The 23604-nt window shown below is 40.8% G+C and overlaps 1 protein-coding gene across 1 annotated transcript in view; it reads left to right on the forward strand.

Moving 5' to 3' along the window:
- The window catches only part of ZNF438 (zinc finger protein 438), a 170932-nt gene that overhangs the window by 76222 nt on the left and 71106 nt on the right, over positions 1-23604 (forward strand). Inside the window, exon 4 of the mRNA XM_079915229.1 lies at positions 11762-11839. The gene's annotated coding sequence lies outside the window, so the exon portion shown is untranslated. The remainder of the gene's footprint in view (positions 1-11761; positions 11840-23604) is intronic.

Consider the following 23604-nt stretch of genomic DNA (forward strand, 5'->3'; position numbering starts at 1 on the left):
CAACCTAAGTAAATTACAAAAATCACTATTTAAGTGGTCTGTTATTACATAATAAATTGCGCCAACACTGAGTGGTTTAAAACAGCAGTTGTGCTGTATAGCTCATGATTCTGTGGGTTGGGAGCTCAAGCAGTCTCAGCTGGTTGGTTTTTCTATTCCATGTTGCACTGACTGATATCACTGGATGGTGTTCATTTGTAGGTGGATTGGAGGCTCTGGAGGATCCAGGATATCTTACTCACATATATGGTACCTGGAAAAATGTAGAAGACTGTGTTCACATGATGTTTCTAGCATAGCCTCAGGGTAGTCAGACTTCTACTATTGTGGCTTGGGACTCCTAGAGAGAATTTTCCAAGAGATAGGAAGGGAAAGGTGCTTTAGGGGAAGGCCTAAAACTGGAACCTGGCCCCACATCAGTTCTGCCATATTGTGTTGGTCAAAGCAGTGCCGGAGCCCTCCCAGTTTCAGTGAGATAGGACATAGGCGTGGCCTCTCAATGGGAGAGGTATCAGGGAATTTGTGATCATCTTTAATCTACCACAGTTAGATTAAATCTGGCCACAAATCATTTTGCATTCCTCCTATATTCAGAATATACTGAACCCCTCCCAAGAATTCCAGAATTCTCATCCCACTGTGGCTTTACCCTCAAGCTTCAGATCCAGCACCTTGTCATTTAAGTCAGGTCCAGATGTAACGACACCAGGAAGCTCCTCTGGTGTAGTTCCTCTCAAGAGACAAGTTATTTATTCAACACATAATGGAGAAGCAGGCATAGAATAACTGAAGTAAACATTTCCACCCAAAATCCAGGAAACAAGAGGTACATAGCTTTCACTGGTTCATAGCAATTTTGAAATTCTGATGTTGTCATTTCTTTATTAGGTCATTTCTACTCCCTGGAAATGATTGTCCATGGCTCCTGGCTTCACTCAAGCAATTCTGAGTCACCCAGCTTTTTCTATACGAAATGGTTCATGTTTATAACTGGGTAGTCTTTTCAGCCTTGCTTCCTGCTTGTAGAAATTTGAGAATCCAGAAGCATCTTTTCAGTTTGTTCTCTCTCTGCTCCTTTCAGTCCAATCTGACATAATTCTTTCGAAAACTTTGTGAGATTCCTGTGTATCGCATTATAATCCACTCCGTTAGACAGAAGTCACACCCACATTTGTTTTGAGATACGCTTTTTTCTACTTCACATTGTGTGTCAAGGCACTAGAAGATGATACCCATAAAATTCTTAGAAGCTGGCTTCCCTGGTGGCGCAGTGGTTGAGAGTCCGCCTGCCGATGCAGGGGACGTGGGTTGGTGCCCCGGTCCGGGAAGATCGCACGTGCCACGGAACAGCTGGGCCCGTGAGCCATGGCCGCTGAGCCTGCGCGTCTGGAGCCTGTGCTCCGCGACGGGAGAGGCCACAGCAGTGAGAGACCCGCGTACCGCAAAAAAAAAAAAAAAAAAAGATTCTTAGACGCTTTTCTGTTTGAAAGAGTCCAAAAGGCACACCCTCAAGATTCCTAGAGGCCTTTTATCTAGTAAAGAGAGTCTGAGTAAGAGGCACACTCTTAAGATTCTTAGAACTGAACTAGATACAACTTTAAATCATTTTTCAGTCTCAATACAGTATTTTATAGTCACACTCTAGAAATTTTTATCCTGAAACCATGCTTTACTGGCAGAGCCCTAGACTTGATTTTTACTTTGAAGCCATTTCTTACTTTTCTGTCTGGGGAGAATGGGGATGAGAAAATGTTTTATGTTTGAAAAGAGCAAGTCCTGGCTCCTCTAAATTCTGCTTGAAAATGAAACGATTCTTTTGTTAGCTCTAAATTCTGCTTGAAAATGAAAGAGTTCTTTTGTAACTCATCTTTCTCTTTGCATTCCATATCATACTTGGCTAAAAGAGACATCACTTTCAACCTTCTGCCTGGCAATCTCCTTAGCCAAGTCTGCCACTTTATTGGGCACATTTTCTCTTTTCTATTTAATGCAAGGAATAGTGTTGCAATTTTCCCACCACTGTGTAAGAGGGCTTGTCATTTCTCCATCTGTTAACATTTTCATTAATGTCCTTTAAGCTTTCATTAACAGTATTCTTGAGGCCCTTCCTGCTTCTGCTCACCACCTGGTCCCAAAGCCAATGTCACTATTTTAAGATTTTTATTACAGAGTCCCACTTCCATGTACCAGCATCTGTTATGGTTATCTAATTCTGTAACAAATTACCTAAAAACTTGTAATCTTAGAACAACAACCATTTTGTTGTACTTCACAAATTGTAGGTCGGTGAAAAGGGCAGGGTCAGATGGTGGTTATTCTTCTCCATGTAGCATCAGCTGGGGTTAGTTGGTGGCATTCAGTTAAAGGATGGGCTGGTTTGAAGAGTCCAAGACAGTTTTACTCACATTTCTGACACTTTGACAAGGATCATTCAAAAGCTATTCTTGGCTGGGGCTGTCAACCAGAGTGCCTACACCTAGCTTTTTCAGCATGACAGTCTCACTGTAATTAGACTGTGGTGACAGGAGCACAAAAGGCAGGAAGGAGGAAATAGGTATCTTCTGTTGTAAAATTCTTACTTATATGTGAAGTGGTGTACTATTATTAGAAGTTAGATTGTGGTAAGTTAAAGCGCTATAGTTTAAGCACCAGAGCAACCACTAAAACTACAAAAGAAACAGGTATGTCTAATAAGCCAACAGTGGAGATAAAATGAAATACTAAAAAATATTCAGTTCCAGATAAGGCAAGAAAAAATGGGAAAAGGATAAATTTGGGCAAATAGAAAATAGCAAGATGGTTACTTTGAATTCAGTCATATAAATAGTTATATTGAGTATAAATGGTCTAAATGCTCTGAAGGTGGAGATCATCAGGCTAGATAAAAAAGCAAGACCTACTAACCACATACTGTCCACAAGAAATCCTCTTCATATATGAACACACAGGTTATAAGTAAAAGGATTGAAAAAGATATGCCATGCAAACACTAATCATTAAGAAAACTGGACTGGCTGTATTAATATACAACAAAATAGGCTTCTGAGCAGGGAATATTACTAGTGATATTGAGAGATATTTCATAATGACAAGAGAATCATTTTATCAGAAAGACATGACAATCCTAAATGTCTATGAGCCCAATAACAGAGCTTCAAAATACTTGAAGCAAAAATTGACAGAACAGAAAGGATAAATAGGCAAAACTACAGTTGTAGTTAGTCTCAAACACTTCTCTCTCAGCATTTGATTTATAAGTAGGCAGGCTATTAATAAAAACTAGAATCTGGAGCAACACTGTTAACCAGTGGACTTAATTGACATTTATAGAATATTGCACTCAATAATAGAGGAACACACATTCTTTTCAAGTACACATGGAATTTTCATCAAGGTAGATCATATAACAAGTCTCAATAGATTTTAAAAGATTAAAACTATACAGGATATGTTCTTTTACTATTTCTAAATTGAACTAAAAGTAAATAACAATAGAATATATAGAATTCCTCCCCCAAATATTTAGAAATTAAACAATACAATTTAAAATAAACCATGGTTCCAAGAAATCACAAGAAAAATTAGAAAATATTTTTTAACTGAATGAAAAATGAAAACACATTATATCAGTATTTATGCAGCTAAAGCAGTGCTCAGAGGAAAATGTATAGCTTTAAAATACATACATTAGAAAAGAAGAAAAGTCTAAAACCAATTATCTAAGCTTTCACCTTAAGGAGCTGGAAAAATCAAAGCAAAATGAACCCGAAGTATGCGGAAGGTAGAAAACAAGAAGTAGAAATCAATAAAATAAAATATTATAAAACAGACAAATAATAGAGAAAATTGACGAAAGCAAAAGCTGTTTTATTATTGTTTTTTACCAGATCAGGTTAGTTGGCCCTCTTTAGTGTCAGTTCAGTGCCTTCCATATATATATTCCCAGTATAAGAGGTTAAAATTGTCAGCGTCTTAGGCTCTAGGCCCAGAAACTGGTGTCTTGTCATATCCACCATATTTTATTGGTCAAATAAGTCAAAGAGGTTACCCAAATTCAAGGTTGGGGAGAGACATATATACCCACTTCTCAGTGGGAGAAGTTTCAAAATATTTGTGTCACTCTTAAGCACAGTCATTTTTGAAGACCTCAGAGAGCTATGAAAACGAAGAGTGCTGAATGAGCTGAAATAGCAGAAATGGAGGAGCATGTAGGAGATGCGATTGCTAGCAGTCATCCTTCCTGAGCACGTTTGCTGAGAATGGACACTGGCTAAGGATCAAGCTTGCTATGGAAGTGAAACAATGAGGGGAAAGAGGAACCATGGGAATTTTGATGGTCACATAGTCTGGCATGGTGAACTGGAACCTAGGGAGGCCTCAGACACACAGCTCGTTTTCCCCATAGGTTGTTTGCTGAGCCTTGGGGTGGGATGGGAGGTTGGGAAGTTGAGCTGGAAATATGCAGTGACGTCTTCTGCAGTCCTGCAGTGCTTAGGAGACCGTCTCCATGTGATGGAGTAGGGTGCAGCTGCAATAAACACACCACTGATTTCACCTTTGAGACGTTTTACACCAGAAGTAAGCTGATTAGATTGAAGTGAGCAGCTTCTCACCCTACTTGGCTAATAGAGGAAAGGATGGGCCCTCACTGGGAGAAGATAACATCAACCACAGTTTTATGGCTGTTACATTGACAGTATTGATAATAAACTAAGAAGTTAGGTGACATGTGAAAAGTAAAAAAAAAAAAAAAAAAAAAGTTCAAAGAAGAAGGTACAAGAGAAGCAGATCCACCGATGATACAGACTTAGGAGTTACCAAACAAAGATTTTATAGCTGTTATAAATGTGTTAAAGGAAATAAAGGAAGAGGCTAGCAAAGTGGATGAAAAGATGAACAGTATCAACAGAAAGTTGGGATCTATCAAAAAATAATCAAGTGGATATTCTAGAGCTGAGAAATATGGTATCTGAAATTAAGATTTGAGTTTAAGAGCAAACTTGGCACAACAAAAATAACTAGAGCTAGTGAACTAAAGGAAAGTTCAGTGGAAAAAAGTACAAGCTCAGAAAGAAAAAGGAATGGAAAGAAAAAAAACAGCTTAAGAGACATAGGGGATTGAGTCACTTCATCTAATGTACATGTGGTTGGAGTCCCAGGAGGAGAGAATGAGCAAAAGAAATATTTGAAAAGATAATGACCAAAGGTTTTCCAAACTGATGAAAGATAGCAATCCACAAGTTCAAGAAGCACCAGAAACTTAGTGAACCCCAAACAAGATTAATATGAAGAAAAACACACCTAAGTACAACTTAGTGAGACTTGTGAAAACCAGCTATAAAGAGAAAAATCTTAAAACAACTGAAGGAAATAAACCACACTCCCTTCAATGGAGCAACAGTAAGATTGGTGGCTGACTGTCCTACAGACATTATTAAAATCAGATCATAAAGGAATGACATCCTTAAATTTTAAGTGCAGAAAGGAAAAATATGGCCAACCTGAAACTCTATACCCAGCAAAAAAAATTTTTTTTAATTGAAGGCAAAATAAAGATGTTTTTAGACAAAAGGTGTGACACTTTCTCACAAATAGACCCACAGTACAATAATACTAAAGAAAGTATTCACTCTGAAAACAAGTAATCCCAAGTGAACCATAAAAGCTCAGGGAAAAATGAAGAGCATAGGGAAGCATAAATATATGAGTAAGTATAAAAGATTTCAGACCATTGAAAGCAACAATAGTAATGTTTTGTGGGGCCTTAAACATACATAGAAATGGAGTTAAACTGGTATTTTTGTCTTGCTCAGTAAGTGGTAAAAGTCAACTGTAAATCAAGAAAGTATTTATAATCTGTAAGATAATTGCTAAAAATATTACAAAAATGTTTAAACAAAAACTTTACCAAAAGTAAAATGGTATAATAAAAAATTGATTAATCAAAAAAAGAGGAACAAGTGAAGAAAAAAGAGCAGATGGAATGAATAGAAAATTTATAACAGAAAGGTATCCTTAAATATAATTAAATTACGTGTAAATAGGCTTATTCCTCCAATTAAAAAACAAATTTTTGGACTAGATTTTTTAAAAAGAAAAAATATATAGTTTGCATAAGTTATATATCACATAAAAGGGTATGGAAAACAAAGAAAAGGTACACTATACAAATACTGACCAAAAACTCTTGTATATTAATATCAGACAAAGCAGACTTTATGCCAAGAAGAATTATGAGAGATAAAGGGGGGCATTTTATAATGATAAAGGATCAATTCGGTAGGAAGACAGAACAGTTCTAAATTTATATGTTCCTAACAACATAACTTCAAAATACATAAAGCTAAAATTGACAGGACAAAAAGGAGAAGTAGATAAATCATAGTCGGAGAATTTAACAACCTTCTTTCAACCACTAATATAACAAGCAGATTTAAAAAAAAATGTTTTTATTGTGGTAAAAGTCACATAATGTAAAGCATACTATTTAAACCATATTTAACTGTCCAGTTCAGTGGCACTAACTGCATTCACGTTGTTGTGCAGCTCCCACCATCATCCAACTCCCGAATTTTTCACCTTCCGAAACGGAAACTCTGTCCCCATGAAACACTAACTCCCTATTTCCTTCCCCCCACCCCCAGGCTCCTGGCATCTACCAATGTACTTTCTGACTCTCTGAATTTGGCTATTCTAGGTGCCCCATATAAGCGGAATCAAACAGTATTTGTCTGCACCTAATGTATATTGGAATGCAGGTATTATTTTGTTATTTAAGGTTAACTTAATATATGTCCAGCAAGCAGATTTTTAACAATCAGTAAGGTGATAGAGTATTTAAACAATGTGATTAATTTGACCTATTTACAGAACATTATTTGCTATTTATAGAACATTATTTCCAACAACTGCAGAATGCACATTTTTTTCAAGTATGCGTGGAACTTTTACCAGAATAGAACGTGTGCTAAGCCAAAAAGCCAATCTCAACAGATTTCAAAGGATTGATATCATAAAGTATATGTTCCATGGTGGAATTAAACTAGAAATATATAACAGAAAGATTAAAAATTTCTCAATTTGCATGGAAAATAAGCAGCACACTTCTAAATAATCCGTAGGTCAAAGAAGTACTCACAACCACAATCAGAAAATATATTGAGGGCTTCCCTGGTGGCGTAGTGGTTGAGAGTCCGCCTGCCGATGCAGGGGACACGGGTTCGTGCCCTGGTCCGGGAAGATCCCACATGCCGCGGAGCGGCTGCGCCCGTGAGCCATGACCGCTGAGCCTGCGCGTCCGGAGCCTGTGCTCCGCAACGGGAGAGGCCACAACAGTGAGAGGCCTGCGTACTGCAAAGGAAAGGAAAAATCAAAAAAAAAAAAAAATATATATATATAGAACAGAATCAGTATCAGAACATGTGAGACACAAAGTAGTGCCTGGGGAGAATTGTGCAGCTTTAAATGCATTTGTTTAAAAGGTAACATTAGGGCTTCCCTGGTGGCGCAGTGGTTAAGAGTCCGCCTGCCGATGCAGAGGACACGGGTTCGTGCCCCGGTCCGGGAGGATCCCACATGCCGCGGAGCGGCTGGGCCCGTGAGCCATGGCCGCTGAGCCTGCGCGTCCGGAGCCTGTGCTCCGCAACGGGAGAGGCCACAACAGTGAGAGGCCCGCGTACCGCAAAAAAAAGAAAAAAAAAAAAAGAAGGTAACATTAAAAGCCAGCCATCTAATCTTGCATCTCAAAAAGCTAGAAAAAGAAATGCAAACTAAATTCAGATAAACTGGAAATAACTAACAGAAAAAAAGACAAAGAAAATTAGCAAAGTCAAAGGTGTTTCTTTGAAAATATTAATAAAATTGATAAACTCCTACTTAAAATAAAGAGCTCAAATTAACAATATGGTATAAAAAGGAAATATTACTAGAGATCCCAGAAATATTAAAGGGTAAGAAAATACTATGAACACCTTTATGTCAGTACATTTGACAACTTGTATGAAATGGACAAATTCCTTACCAAACTGACACTCAAAAAAGTAAAAATTGTGAATAGTATTATACCTTTTAAAGGCATTGAATCTGGGACTTCCCTGGTGGCACAGTGGTTAAGAATCCACCTGCCTATGCAGGGGACACAGGTTCAATCCCTGGTCTGGGAAGATCCCACATGCTGCAGAGCAACTAAGCCCGTGTGCCACAGATACGAAGCCTGCGCTCTAGAGCCCGCGAGCCACAACTACTGAGCCCGCGTGCCCTAGAGCCCATGTGCCACAACTACTGAGCCTGCGTGCCACAACTACTGAAACCTGCACGCCTACAGCCCGTGCTCCACAACAAGAGAAGCCACTGCAATGAGAAGCCTGCGCACTGTAATAAAGAGTAGCCCCTGCTCGCCGCAACTAGAGAAAGCCCACGTGCAGCAACGAAGACCCAACACAGCCAAAAACAAAAAAGGCATTGAATCCATGCTTCGAAATCTTCCCATCTCTAGTAATATTCTTCACCTGAACTAGGTCTCAGTTTTAGGTCTCTGATGTACAAGTTCACTGTGGCTGCTGACAAGATTTAGACTCAACTCCCCTTCCATACAGTTTCCTTCAGATTGATCTCCGTTTATTTACTTTTCATCCCTTTTTCCTTCTGCCAGCTTCCGAACCTTTGAGAAGCAGACATAACTCAGGTTGGCATAAAAATGTCGACCTTATTTGTGGGGGAACTGGGTAAAAGCATCCGTAGGCCTGACTCTAGTCATCGTACCCCTTCGAATTGGACTGACCTAACTTGCCCTTCTGAGTTTGCCATGTGGATGAGAGGGGAATGTATGCAGGTTTGGGCAAGCAAGTTCTAAGAGAGGGTGAGAGACTGGTGACATGTGTGGTCAGTCTTTCACTCTCTCTCATCAAACAGATAAGGCAGAGAGAGGGAGAGGGAGAGAGAGAGGGAGAGAGAGAGGGAGAGGGAGAGGGAGGGAGAGAGGGAGAGAGGGAGAGAAAGAATGGTGTTTTTTCACCTGTCAACCTGGTTGGAGCCCTACTCTTATTATCCTCTTTCTCTAAGAAGTCAGATCTACCCTGTTCAGATGGAACCTCCAGTTCCACTGCCAACCTACTTCTGGGTCCTCATGTCATCTGGACCCCCTGCTCTATTTTGAATAAGTTTTTATAATTTTGATCTTACCCCCAGAATTCTTGCCTCTCCTCTGCAGAAATGTAAACCTGGCTTTCGTAGGCAGTGCTATTTTTTAACTGTACTATAACAAGTTAGATTCTTTAACTTGATCAGTGCTGTCAACCAGAATCATCTCAAGATCTCAAATGCTGAAAGTCCCTCTGTTTTCCTTCCTCCTCTTCTCTGGCTAGTGTTTTCCCTTCAAAGCCTCAAATTCAGAGATTCCTTCAGTTATATACTGTCTCTCCACCTCTCTTTCCCTCCCCCCTCTCTATCACAGCAGATGGCCGTGCTATTGATCTTAACTTCCTCAACTGTACGCCCTTCTACACAATAATTTTTATCTATATCCGTCACCCATCCTTTCTTCCATTTCTAACCATAAAGAAAAAACAGTTTCTCCTCTTAACATGGCGAACTCTAACCAGACGTCTTTTCCCACCTTCTCACCAGACTTTGCTCCATTATTAACCTCTCTTCCTTTTACTGGCATTAAAAATGAAAACAACAAGTCTTGTTAAAGATTCAGCTTTCCTTTCAAACTATGCCAGGCCTCTTAGAGCAGTTAATTCCATTTCTCCATTTTCTTTAATTCCCCCAATTACTGGAAGTTTCTGTTCTCTTTTATTGCCATCCTGAAATTTCTTTCTAAGCTCACCAGCGCCTGTTAAGTTATTCTTAGCCCTCCTTCCGCCCTGAAAAGACAGGACCGGGTGCTGCCTCCTTTGCCTCTTCTTCCTCAACTTCACTGATGGACCGCAGACTTTGTGGAAAGCTCCCCTCTCAAATAAGTAAACCTTTTAGAAGGTAAGCAAACTGTCTTATTGACTTGCTGTAACAAGGGAGACCACACAGATGATTCTGAAGGACTGCCTGCTTTAGGAAATGAATTTAGGATTTTTATAGGTTAATTATAGGTTGATTATAGGTTTTATAGGTTGATTATCAAGTTCTAGGGTAAGAAGTCAGAAGTGAGCTGAGTCTTTGGGTTGGTTGATTTCTTAAAGTCATGATCAATGCCCACACGCAAGGTGGTGATTGAAAGGGAAGGTCTGTGGCGGCCGAGGACACTGCGTCTGTGACTGTCCGACTGAACACTGGTAGCCGTTCCAGCCCTCGGTCTTGCATAACTGATGGCGTGGTTATTCGCGTTCTCACTTTCAAGCACGTCTTCAGTGTATTTTTGACGATTTAAATCCGTTGCAGTTGCCCTGGTTTCCCCTTACCTTGGCTATTACAGTAACAAAATAGGTCTCACTGCCTTTCGAATCTTCTCATAGTAACTCTAAAACCAGAGCCATCTTTCTAGAATACAAATTCGAATGAGTTTTCTACTGAAAACCCTTGGTGGCTCTTTTTATGTATAAAATACAGCTGCATATACTGAGTGTAGCATTCAGCCCCTTTTCCAGTCCTCATCTGTCTGTTGGTCTGTGGGTTTCCTGCTCCCTCCCTCCGTCCTGCTTTTCCCCCTCACTCCCTGCCCCCCCCCTTTCTCTTCCTCACCCGCAGACTATGCTTGTATTATAGAAGTATACTGGCTTTTCTGAGCTCGTACTCTGTATTGTGACCTCTGTGCCTAAAACAAAATAATTTTTGTTTCTTCTTGGAACGTTATTTGTTTCTAAACCTTACCTTTATCCGATTGTTAGAAGTCCTGTCTCTTTTCAAACTGTACTTAAATGTCACCTTTACAGAGCATGTTACTTTGCTGGGACTGTGTAGCAAAATCCTGCAGACGGGGTGACTTCAACAACAGCAGTCTGTTTGCTCAGTCTTGGAAGCTAGTCATCTGAGATCAAGGTGTCGCAGGCTTGATTTCCTCTGAGGGCTCTCTCCTTAGCTTGCAGATGTCCGCCTTCTTTCCTTGTCCTCACATGGTCTTTCCCCTGGTGTGTCTCTTTGTGTCCTAACTTCCTCTTCCTATAGGGGCACCAGTCAGATTGGATTAGGGCCCACCCTAAAGGCCTTATTTTAATTTAATCATATCTTAAAGGGCCTTATCTCCAAATACAGACACATCCTGATGTACTGGGGGATGAGGGCTTCGACACATGATTTTGGGGGGTTAGAAGACACAGTTTAGTTCATAACACAGAGCCTCTGTACATCTTCCCTGCAGTGAGGAGCCCTCCCCCAAACCCGAAGCACTCTGGACCACTTGCAGCGTTTATTGTATTTGCCTTGATGTGGGGTTTTTCGAGTTGATCTGTCTGTCTCTGGCGGTTTGTGGGTTTCCTAAGGACAGGAACTATCTCTTACTCAACTTCATTGCTCCCTGCTCTCTAGTGCTGAGTGGGGCTTGATTCAGCGTAAATCAGGCTTAAATATCTAATAATATATTTTCCAGAAGTTTTAGGAGATTGACATAAAAAATATAGGAAGGGAATATGTTATACTTCCTATTTTAGAAGTCTTTGAGCATAGCTTGAGATTTTTATCTTAGGTTCTTAAATTATACATAATATAAGTAATGTCAGTTTTATAGAACTAAATATAACTCTTTTATGATGTTTAATCATCTAATTGGCTTCTGTGAGCTACCTATCAGTTCTTTCAATTTTATTACTTCCATTACATTTGTTTTCAGATAAAGATGAATGTCATGTCTCAACCAACACTGAAAATGTGAAGTTTAGAAGACATTTGCTGAGTCAAGTCACCTCACGTAAGTCTGCGCACATCTCTCAGCATCAGCTTAATATTGATTTAAAATGTAAAGAATTAAGGTCACCACCTTGGAGGCTTTCTCAACGCTCAAATTGCTCAGAATATCTCAGAGTCCCCTTGTATATTGAATCACTGGTCTTGGAAAATAGTGGAAAGATGATTACGTACTAAATTTCATGTGCTTATTAAAAATATAATGTTTAAAATCAAGGTATTATTTTAAAACTGAGAGTAGCACTTCAGAATCGTCCTTTATTTTGTATCAAGTCTAGGCAACAAGTCCCAGCTGTGTGCCAAACTTAATGGTTCTAAAACGGTTTTCCATTGTAACAAATGTTTTGTATTTCAGTTTCTTAAGTCTTTGTACGGTTTTTTAAAATATGTTCTTGATCATTAAAGGGCGATATATAGTAACTGGAACCTTAAATGGTTAACTATTTATTCAAAAAATGTAGCTTTGAAAAGTCATCTGAACCAATCCCAACTATTATAATTATCTCCTAATGGTCTTCTGTCTTCATTCTGTCTTCTATCCTGTTTTTGTTGCCAGACAGATCTGCACGTAGAACCACTCCAATAATTTTAAAACCCTTTAATGGCTCCCCACTCACTACTGGATAGAATCCATGCCCTCCCCTGGCATTCACAGCCCTCTCCCAAGCTCCTAAAAATACCCCCCGCCTTAGCCAGCTGAGCTCTCTCCTGTTCTCTGACTTCTCGTTCTTGTCTGTGCCTCTGCGTCTCAACTTGGACTGTTTCCTTGGTGTTCTCTGTGACGTCCTTTGCTCCTCCCTTTCTGGTTTCTCTGCCGGTTGAAATCTTGGCGCAAGCTGGCCCCTCAAGGCTCAGCTCGGGTGTGGACCCCTCCACGAAGCTTTCCCTGATCACTCCAGCTAGAAGCACGAGCTCTTCCCCTCTCTGCTGGCTTCGCCCAGGATTTTGTTTTTACCACGGTTTCAGCACATTTCTCCCTGCAGCTTTAGTGTGTGTGTCGATGTCTGTCTTATCTCCCACCCGAGGTTGTGAGGGCCAGAAAATCAAACCTCTTGTCTGACTTATTTTTGTCTTACACAGCCTTCGGCAATAACCTTTAATAGTGCTTGGTAAATATTTGTATAACAAATTGAGAATGTGCCTGGACTTTTCTCCCGTCATCCCCTTCCGTCTTTCATCCTTACAGACACATATGGTCCGTATTCATGGCAACTGTTCTCCCTCGTTGTGCCCTCCTGGCAGACCTGCACACTGCCATCTTATCCTAGGCAAACACTGACCGTGGTGTAATTAACAAGATACGGTCAGTTCCCAGCCTCAGAAATAAACTGTAGTCCCAAAGTTCATGTCTAATTCTGTTGTTTGGAATGCAGAAAGCATTTTTCCACAAAAACAATGTTATAAATAGTGGTTAGGTTTCTCAGCCAGCCCTCCCAAGACTAGTTAACCCAGAAGTACCAGTGCAGCCTCCGTGTATCACATTGTTTTGTAGAGAACCTCTAACTCTGGATATGGAAACACATCTCTCATTCCCTAGAAGCAGAACAGTAACCTTCTGGGCAGCCTGAGCTGTAGGAGGGTCTGAGCTGGGGCTCTGGCATGGCCCCTCCCCCCATACTGGATACCCTCATACCAGCAGCTTTTTGGTTTTCAGTATTTGCATAAGGAACATTTACCGATAGGTCACTGATACTCTCATGTCTTCGGAATTGAGGGCAAGGGGACACTTGCTCTTCTCATCATCCCACAGTAGATTCAGATGGTAAATAGGGCTTCAGCTGCCCTGTCACATGGGGGTTAAGTGAGGTATTGACAGATGAGGAGTGTCTTACTACTGCTCACTTTCAGTTGTCCTGTGGGCTTATGGGAATTAAATATATAAGCATGGAAAATACTTCTCTCTATAGGAAAAACACATTTCTAGGCATCAGCTCTGTATTTGACATGACATCAGTCTTGTGGACAAGTGATTCTCATTCCTACGTGGGCGTAGTGATGCTTTGCCATGAAAAGCACCCGTGTATGTAAACAGCCCTGGAGGCTGGCGGTTTCTGCTGTCAGGCTGTAAGAATAGCACTCCATGAAATTTAGAGAATTTAACATGTTCAGCATCTCATGAGCTTGGAGCACAGGAGTGAGTGTCTATTTTATGTTTAGTACTGTCCTGGATGCTGGGGACTGGGGAACAGGAACCAAAGATAATATGAAAAGTGTCCTTTCCCCTCCAGGAGCCTGAATCAGGGAGTAGAGTATGAAAGAAGCATTCACAGTGCGAACAATATGTTGTTAATTGCCATAAAGTACTTCAGGAAGGTAACGAACGTTCTTAGGATGATCAGAATGACATGATTCACCATGGTTATAAAGATAGTGGTGGGATTTCATTTAGTCTCAGAGCAATGGTGAAGGTCTAAATAAAGAGCTAGGAGAGGAAATGATATTCCAGGTTGGATTAACAGCATGAACAGAGGACTAGAGCTACAGACAGACAAGCGAAACAGCATGACTGGCTGGAACAGAAGGTTTAGTTTACGTCAGTGAAATAATAGGTGGGAAAATGGCGCCAGTGGTTCCACCCTGGCAGTGAATAGGCGCTCATCCGTAGATCTTTTTAAACACACAAGTCCCTGGATCTTAACCCCGGAACTAATAAATAGAATTGCTGGGGCATGAGACCTAAGCCTGTTTATCTTTTAAAGCTCCCCCAATGGTTGAGAACCACTGAATTAGAAGGAGGGGCTGAACGTAGGAGTCAGGCCTCTGTCCCTCAAGCAGTGGGAAGCCCTCAGGGGCTTCTGAGACGAGTGACATATGAGCAATGGGCGTTTGCCAAGATAAAGGATTCGTCAACTGCATGTGAATGGCAGAGAAATAAGAACCAGCTTGAGTCTGAGCAGTGGTGGTGGGAAGGCAGAGGTCACATGTGTACGTGTGCATGGATGTATGGGAGTCAGTCATGTCAGCCTTGACCTCGGCGTGATTTCTTTTATAAACCGCTTATACGACTTCACCCTCATTAGTCTGATCTGTTTTCTCTTACAACCTGGCAACTTAAACAGTAATTTCCGCCAGTTTGCATTTAATGGAAGGAGACCATTGTCTACTCATGTCCACGTCTAACTCATAATCATAAGTGAAGTTGTGTGTATGAGGAATGCGACCTGTAGCGTACTCGTAAGGCGTGTACTAGCCACCCACATGTGCAGTAAGACAACCTCAGTTCTCACTGGGCAGGATTGCGCCAACAGCCGGAGTCACATGTACGATACTTACTGGCACATGATTCTCTAGCATCTAGTTGAAATTGAAGCAATAGTCTAAATTATGCTATGCGCTTTAATATTTTTAGCAAGAGATTTGATAAGCGCTTCATTTTTCTGGCAGCAGACCCACGCCTGCTTCCTGACGGCAGCAGCTGCCCTTCCTCTGAGTTCATGCTTCTCTCCTGCCCACACCTCCTCCCCTCCCCTCCGGGCCCATCCCCTGCTGGTGTCTGTGCACCACACCACACCCCATCCTCACCCGGGGGGCAGCAGAGAGGAGATTAAAGCAGTCAGAATTTCACTTCTCCTTTGCCACTGACACGGCCGGCTGACCCTGGAGTCTCACACTCCTGGCCGACCACAGACGTGAAGGCTGCCAGCGTATCCACACTCAGAAGTCTCAAACCACGCCTTAGTCGGACATGTTTCCCATCTCTTTGACGTATTTTAAATAACTTATGTTTGGCAACAATGGGCCACGTTTATTAGATGGCAGAGAATAAATTCAAGGTGTGATGTTTTGATATGACCTGACCCTTTAAAAAAGGATTCAACATCATGGATTTTTAAAAAAGAACCACTCTCTTGGCTATTCTGTAACAGTACATACAGTGACAGCAGTTCCTGCTCTGGTCTTCTTTGCCTGTGGCAGTTAATTTACTCTTGTGTTATCAATATCTCCAGATCTCTTGACTTAACTTTTTTATAACAACTTAGGCTTTCACTAACCATCCACATGTTTAACCAGACAATGGATGGTCTGCTCAGATTTGAGGGAGCCTGTAGGAGAAAGGGAAGCGGGGAGAACTAAAATTTGTTGAGTACCCACTCCGTGCCATGTCCTTTACATGTCTTTTATGATCTTAACTCCATTTTACAACGGAGGAACTTGGGATTTAGAGAGGTTTTAAAAATGTATCTGGTGTCAGAAGTCTAGTCAGCGATAGAACTGGGTTTTGATCCCAGGTCTGGCTATCTAACTGTTTAAGCAGACTGATCCTACAGGTCTGTGTGACTTTTATTTGTTGGGAAACATCAGTGAACTTGGAATTGGTGGGGGGGGGGGGGTTGGGTGTAAGCTTTACCTCCCTCACTAATAACCGTGACCATTTTAATGAAATTTTTTTAACACCTTTATTGGAGTATAATTGCTTTACAATAGTGTGTTAGTTTCTGCTTTGTAACAAAGTCGATCAGTTATACATATACATATATCCCCATATCCCCTCCCTCTTGCGTCTCCCTCCCACCCTCCCTATCGCACCCCTCTGGGTGGTCACAAAGCACCGAGCTGATCTCACTGTGATATGCGACTGCTTCCCACTAGCTATCTATTTTACGTTTGGTAGTGTATATATGTCCATGCCACTCTCTCACTTCATCCCAGCTTACCCTTCCCCTTCCCCGTGTCCTCAAGTCTATTCTCTAGTAGGTCTGCATCTTTATTCCTGTCTTACCCCTAGGTTCTTCATGACCTTTTTTTTTTTTTTTTAGATTCCATATACATGTGTTAGCATATGGTATTTGTCTTTCTCTTTCTGACTTACTTCACTCTGTATGACAGACTCTAGGTCCATCCACCTCACTACAAATAACTCAATTTCGTTTCTTTTTATGGCTGAGTAATATTCCACTGTATATGTGTGCCGCATCTTCTTTATCCATTCAGCTGTCGATGGACACTTAGATTGCTTCCGTGTCCTGGCTATTGTAAATAGAGCTGCAATGAACGTTGTGGTACATGACTCTTTTTGAATTATGGTTTTCTCAGGGTATATGCCCAGTGGTGGGATTGCTGGGTCGTATGGTAGTTCTATTTTTATTTTTTTAAGGAACCTCCATACTGTTCTCCATAGTGGCTGTATCACTTCACATTCCCACCAGCAGTGCAAGAGGGTTCCCTTTTCTCCACACCCTCTCCAGCAGTTATTGTTTCTAGATTTTCTGATGATGCCCATTCTGACTGGTGTGAGATGATATCTCATTGTAGTTTTGATTTGCATTTCTCTAATGATTAGTGATGTTGAGCATTCTTTCATGTGTTTGTTGGCAATCTGTATATCTTCTTTGGAGAATAATGAAATTTTAATTTAAAATATTTAATGCTCTCAGCTTCAGTTTCCTCATTTATCCTATGGGGATAAAACCTGCTTTACTGACCATTTGGGATGGTTGTGAGAATAATAAGCTAGTGAATTTCAGTATGATTTTACAGGTATAAAAACCCTTGAAAGATTGAGAGATTTTTAATGAAAGCAAAAAACAAGCAAAAACCCACAAAGCATTAAATGAGATGATTTGGATAGATTTTGTGGTATTTCACTTCTTAACATTGCTCTACAAACTTTCCAAATAATATTTGTCAGTTTTGTAAGTCCCCACCACCATGGTTTGCCAAACTGCGTCACTGAATTAAACATCTCAGTGCAGCAGAGAGAGTCCTGGCTACATACCAGGTACCTCATTTCACTTACCAGAAGCAATCATTAGTTTCTATACCATATCCAACAGGTCTGAACTCTGCTAGATACTGAAATGTTCATAGCCAGTGAGGACTCAGAACGTTCTAAGTCTGCTCACTAGTCATAGACTTATCGGACTAAAGTTAATGTTAACATTCTCAGGATAATTCTTTATATTTTTGAAGTTTTTAATAAGCCTGAGTAATAAAGTCACATTTTGTAAAAGTACTTTCACAAAACTGCTCTTCAAAAGTGTTTCCAGGTTTCTGGGCAACGTTCATAGGTTACAGGATGGTGAATACTGAAAGAGAGCTCTGAGCTATTGTCATCCACTTAAACTTCTTCCACGTATACAGAGAAGAGATAAGAAATGTAGGGAACTCGTTAAGTTACAAGGACAAGGTTACGAATGAAATGGCCATGAGACTGAGAAGTACCAAGGTCACGTCCTAGGTTTACCCCAAACCTTTACCCCATTAAAGCCCTACGTCTCTCCTGAAAGGCAAATGCCTTAGGAAGCCCAGCTGAGACCATGGAAGAATAGCGTTAGAATAGTATTCAGATATGGATCCAGAAGACTGCACCTGTTCAGTCTTGGACCCAGAAGTGCGTAGGGCTCTTCCGCATCTGCCGTGCGTCCCAGGAGGGGTCCCTAGTCCTGAGGTGCTGACTCCCCTGACTTCTAGTGCCAGCACTGCGCTTGCTTCCTACATCTGGTGGATGGATGCCTCCAGGAAGGGAGAGGAGACACAGGAAGCAAAGTAAACATGCAAAGCGGAGACTGTCCATAATTGTGGGCCATGCTTGGCTTGCCCAGTGTTCTTTCTAAACGCGAATTCGTTATTAACTAGCATTATCCTAACTAGTTCCTAATTGAATTTGCTGTTGATTAATTTAATGTACGAATCCAGATTTCTGGGTTCTCTTGAAAACTGTCAGATGTGGCAGCTTTAGTCCTACCTTTGCAGGTGGCTGTCATCCGTTAGAGCTGACGAGAAGTTGCCTCAATGAGATGGGAGCCTGTGCTTTCCAGTTCTCACAGCCCCACCCCTGGCTGTTGGTTTCCTTTAAATAGAATGAAGAGGAAAGTTAAATGTTGCTTATACTGCCATTTGTGTTAAAATTGGAAATAACAGGTTGATAGGATAGCACATTTCAGTATAAGTGAAAGGCTGTGTTATTGTCCTAGGGCTGTTGTAACAATGTACCATAAACTGGGTGGCGTCAAACAACCAAAGTTTGTTCTCTCGTTGTTTGGAGGCTAGAGATCTGAAATGAAGGTGTTGGCAGGGTCCTGCTCCCTCAGAGGCCTCGGGGGAGGACCCGTGTTTCCGCTTGTAGCTGCTGGTAGCCCCACGTGCCCCTTGGTTCGTGGCAGCGTCACTCCAGCCTCTGCCCCCGTCTTCTCTTGGCTGTCTTCCCTGTGTCCAGACTTTCCTCTTACGAGGACAGTAGTCATATTGTATCAGGGCCTGCCCTAATGCAGGACAAACTCATTTTAACTGAGTTATGTCTACAAAGACCCTATTCCCAAATAAGGTTACGTTCACAGTTACCCGGACTTAGGACTTCAGTGTAACATTTTGCAGGGGCACAATTCGACCCGTAACTGATGGCACATTTCTTGGTGGAGTGCAGAGTAATAGTTTAAGGGCAGAGGTCCCTGGAACAGGGTGCCTGCATTCGTACTTACAACCTGTGTGCTCTGTAATATTGGACCAGCCGCTTACCCCTCTCAGTGACTCTCCATGCCCTCGTCTGTCAAATGAGGATGATGGTACCCGCCTCACAGGGCTGAAGTGAAGACAAAGTGAGGTAATACATGGAAAGGACTTGGAACAGCATATGGCACGTGCTAAGTTTCAATAAACTGAGCCATTATTATCTTCACTGTTATTCACTCTTACTCATATACACAAGTTCTGTGCATGCAAGGAGTTTCCGTGCCCAAAGCTGTTATTTAAGATAGCATTATGAAGCAAGCCATGGACAAAGTAGAAATAATAGATAGAAATGCTGCATGAAAAAAAAAAGCAACTTAAACCAATAAAGAGAGTGAGAGAGGCTGGAATGTTAATAAGATTTACTTTTTCCTGCAAATAAAAGGATCATAATACATTAAAAATGTTTAGTCTCCTCACTGTATTGGATTACCTGCCCAGCCTCTAGATGCACTTGAAAGTGATAAAGACCCAGGCAGGAACTTCAGACCTAGAGGCTTAGATGTTGACTCTTGGGCTGGTGAGCACAGTGGTCCGGAGATAACACTGGGGAGGTTAGTCCAGGGAGAGCATCCAAGGAACACATTCCTTCTAAGTATCCCCGCCTGCCTCCTTGGAAGCATGTTATTACTGTCTGCCTCCTTCCCATAAACCCTTGCATTGAAATTATCCTGGTTTCCCGTCACTGGGCCAGAGATTGAGGCCGAATAATTCTTTACATTTAGACCCTACTTTTCTTCCAAAGGGACCAAATATTTTGAGATATATTATTTCATTTTTCCACATAGCGTTTATGTAAGACAGCCGTACAACTTGAATTTTATTAAAAACTGAGAACTCCAGTAGAGAAGGTTTAAAGAAATGACAGGACTTTCTGAAGTCCCTGGAAGAAAATTCTTCTGCAGCTTAGGGCTGTTGGGTATGCAGTACTACAGAACGTATATGTGCCTCATTCTCCAAGGTAGTACTGTCCTGAAAACATGAGACTATTCAGATAAAATCAAATATCTTACCTAAATGGTGAAAGGGGCATATGGGTATGATATTTACTATTTGTGATTTTGTTTTAATGAAAGAAGTTAGGCTGTTTAATTTTTGGCAAAGAAGTGGTGTTGTGTCATTCAATTATTAGTAATTTGGAACATTTCAATTAAATGATGAATTCATCAGGACTCCTTCAGTTGCAAATGCAAGAAAGCCAGTTCAAGCCAGCTTATGAAAATCAAAGGAACTTAATTGTTTATATAACTACGGTTTCCAGAGGTACATCTGGCGTCAGGCATGGTTGCAGCCAGGAACTCGGATGATCTCATCTGGACTCTTTTTCAGCTCTGCTGGTTTCTTTATTCGTCATTCTCCAGACAGCATGTGATCAGTGAGATGACCGGCAGCAGCTTGAGACTGTCATCTTCTCAGCTGAGCAGTCCCAACAGAAAGAGAACTTGTGGGGCTAACACCTTGCTGCCTGCCTTAGAAAAGATGTGAATCAACCCTCCTTGACCCCGTGTGTGATGAATCATCACTGAGGCCCAGCGGAGGGCATGATTTCCCAGTGCTTCAGTAAAGAGGTGCGGTCCAGGGACTGGAAGCCCCCCTGGGGTCTTCTCGTGCAGCAGAGAGGCTTTCTCCAAAGGAATTCAAAGAAGGGTGGTGGGAGTGTGTGCTCAGCAGACCAAAACTGTAGTGGCCTCAAAGCGTTACAAATGGTGTGTGGTGGAGACTGTAAGTTCTGATTTTAAGATGGCAAATAGAGAACTTTCTGCCTTCTCCTATTACAAAATCCATCCAGAACAAAGGAAATAAGAAAAAAAAATTCCGGCTCTATCTTTGATAAAAAGTAGGTGACATTAGTAACCCACAAATATGAACACAGAAGTCATATGACCCTGTGACTTAGCCGAGGATGGTGAAACACCTAAGCCCCACAGAGGAGAGTAACACGCCAGGAAGCAGCTTTGCCCTGCAGAACCCTAGAAGGTCTCAGGCTAGGCTGGAGAGGCAGCTAAGGCATCCGGTTAGAAACAGACCCCACCCGCTGAAAGTCTGTGAAAGGACCAGTTGGACACTCGGATCCTTGTCTCACCCCAGCCAGATAACTACCTTCCCCACAGCCCAGGCAATGGAAGGTTTATTCTCTGGAGATGTTGACACTTCAGAGAATCGAGGCTCAGGGACACGGGAGCTGTGGAGGGTGGGGTCAAGTAAACATCCGCCCTGCTCTTAGGGCATCAGGGGCCAAGTTCCCAGTCAGGTGCTGGAGGATTGTCCAGAGAGCCTGATGGGTCCCAGAGAGACTTCCTATAGGGGTTCCCCACAGGGAAAGCCAGCTTGCTCCCCACTTGCTCTTCCGTGAAGAGCAAGCTTCCACAAGCTCAGCCCACAGGCAGAGCTGCCATCTTGCTTTACTAACAACTTACACTTAAATAGGGAGAGTCAGCCAAGGATCAACAGATATTTGGGAATACCTCCCATATGAAAGCAGAGATAAGGCAAACAGAAGTAAAGAACTATGAGGGGACAAAACAGCAGGGAACTTAAGAAACAAACTGTAATTACTATCTCTGAAAATGTGAGAAGATTTTGCATAGCAGAATCCTTTTTAAGAAGGAGAATTAAAGGAGAGGAAAATTAAAGAACAAGAAGTAACTCACAAAAATTAGAAATGTGGCGGCTGAAATCAATTCCTTAGAGGGATTGAAAAATAAATTTGAGGAAGAAATAATTAGAGACGCAGTCCAGAAGATTCTGTTACTCACTTATACAAGAGAAAATTTGGAGAGAATTATCAAAGAAATAATACAAGACACTTTCCTAGAACAGAAAGAAAAGATAAACGATAAAGTTTCCAGAGAAGAAAAAGTGTCATATACAAAGTGTTCTGGATAAGAACAAACAAGGGACCTCTCAACATCAGTACTGATATAGAAACATAAATTGTGAAATATTCTCTTAAGGGATAATTTTTGTCATTAAAAAGCATTTCTTCTTTTACCTGAGAGTTAGTTACTGTCAAATATCTCTAGTTTCCTTAGCACATTTAAAATATTCTACTTACAAATTTTCCATTATTTAAACTTATTTAAGTGTTTTATATAATCCGAGGTACACCTGAAAATTTGTGTTTCAGAGATTTAGGATATTTTATGGTGCTTTTTTGTACCATAAATACATAAATATTTTATGTATTTTTTGATTCACTCAACAGATAATTGAGTGATCTTTTCTCAAGGTACTGTGGTACCTTTTCTCAAGGTACTGTGGTACCTGTGGTACTTTTCTCAAGGTACTTCTTGGTTTTGTGTGATAGTCTAACATCTGGTCCATAGTTTTATAGTCAGTGATAATAAATATGACTGATTTAGAAACTCACTAATGATACTAGGGTATGTGGTAGCAGGACCTGCAAAATACTTCTCATTTTTTTTTTTTTTGTCCCAACATACTGTGATATCTTTTTTTTTTTTTTTTTTTTTGGCCATGCCACATGGCTTGTGGGATCTTAGTTACCTGACCAGGGACCGAACCTGGGCTGGCAGTGAAAGAGCTGAGTCCTAACCACTGGACCACCAGGGAATTCCCCAAAACATATTGTGATTAGAAGTGACAAAGTTTGGGTCCTACTTTTCAAATATGTTTGGCTCTTATTTTTATACATGTATAAAACTATATTAATTGTGAGTAACAAAGTATCAGTGTAGAATATTAGTTTTTGTCTTATCTTTTATCAGTGTAGAAGACAGAGTCCTGAGTGCTAATTTCTTCCAGAAATTAGAGGCATCAAAAATCTAGCAAACACTTTTTTCAAATTTTAATTATTTGAAAAAATAATATTTTTAGGATTTGATGAATATTATTTTTGACTATATAACTAATAAAATGTATTATTATGGTATTTTTGGATTAAAAATCTTCTCCAAATAGCATTTTGGTTTTTAAAACATTCAGAATTTTAGGTTGTGAACGTTAAAAAAGAATTGAAATTTTAAGTGCAGTGCAACTCCCTCCGCTTTTTGGACTAGTTTCGAAAGCCTAATGAAATGGAAGGCAAGTGTCTTTTTCCACTTAAAAATGGTTATATTTTATTTCTTAATGTACTATAATGAGAACAAAATAATATAGAAAAGTCAAGAAATGAAAAAGTGCCAGGATTCTTCTTGCCAATATAACTTTTTAGAATTGTGCTGAGTTGCTTTTGCTGTAAAAACCAGACCCAGTCTCTTATGGATTCTCCAGGTAATGACATTTTGTGGAGGATTTTTGTAGTTCTTTTGGCTTAGCGAGGTCGAGAATTTTGAATTAGAATTATAAAACTGGAAGACATCC

The sequence above is a fragment of the Stenella coeruleoalba genome, assembly GCF_951394435.1.
Source record: "Stenella coeruleoalba genome assembly, chromosome: 2".
Classification (NCBI taxonomy): domain Eukaryota; kingdom Metazoa; phylum Chordata; class Mammalia; order Artiodactyla; family Delphinidae; genus Stenella; species Stenella coeruleoalba.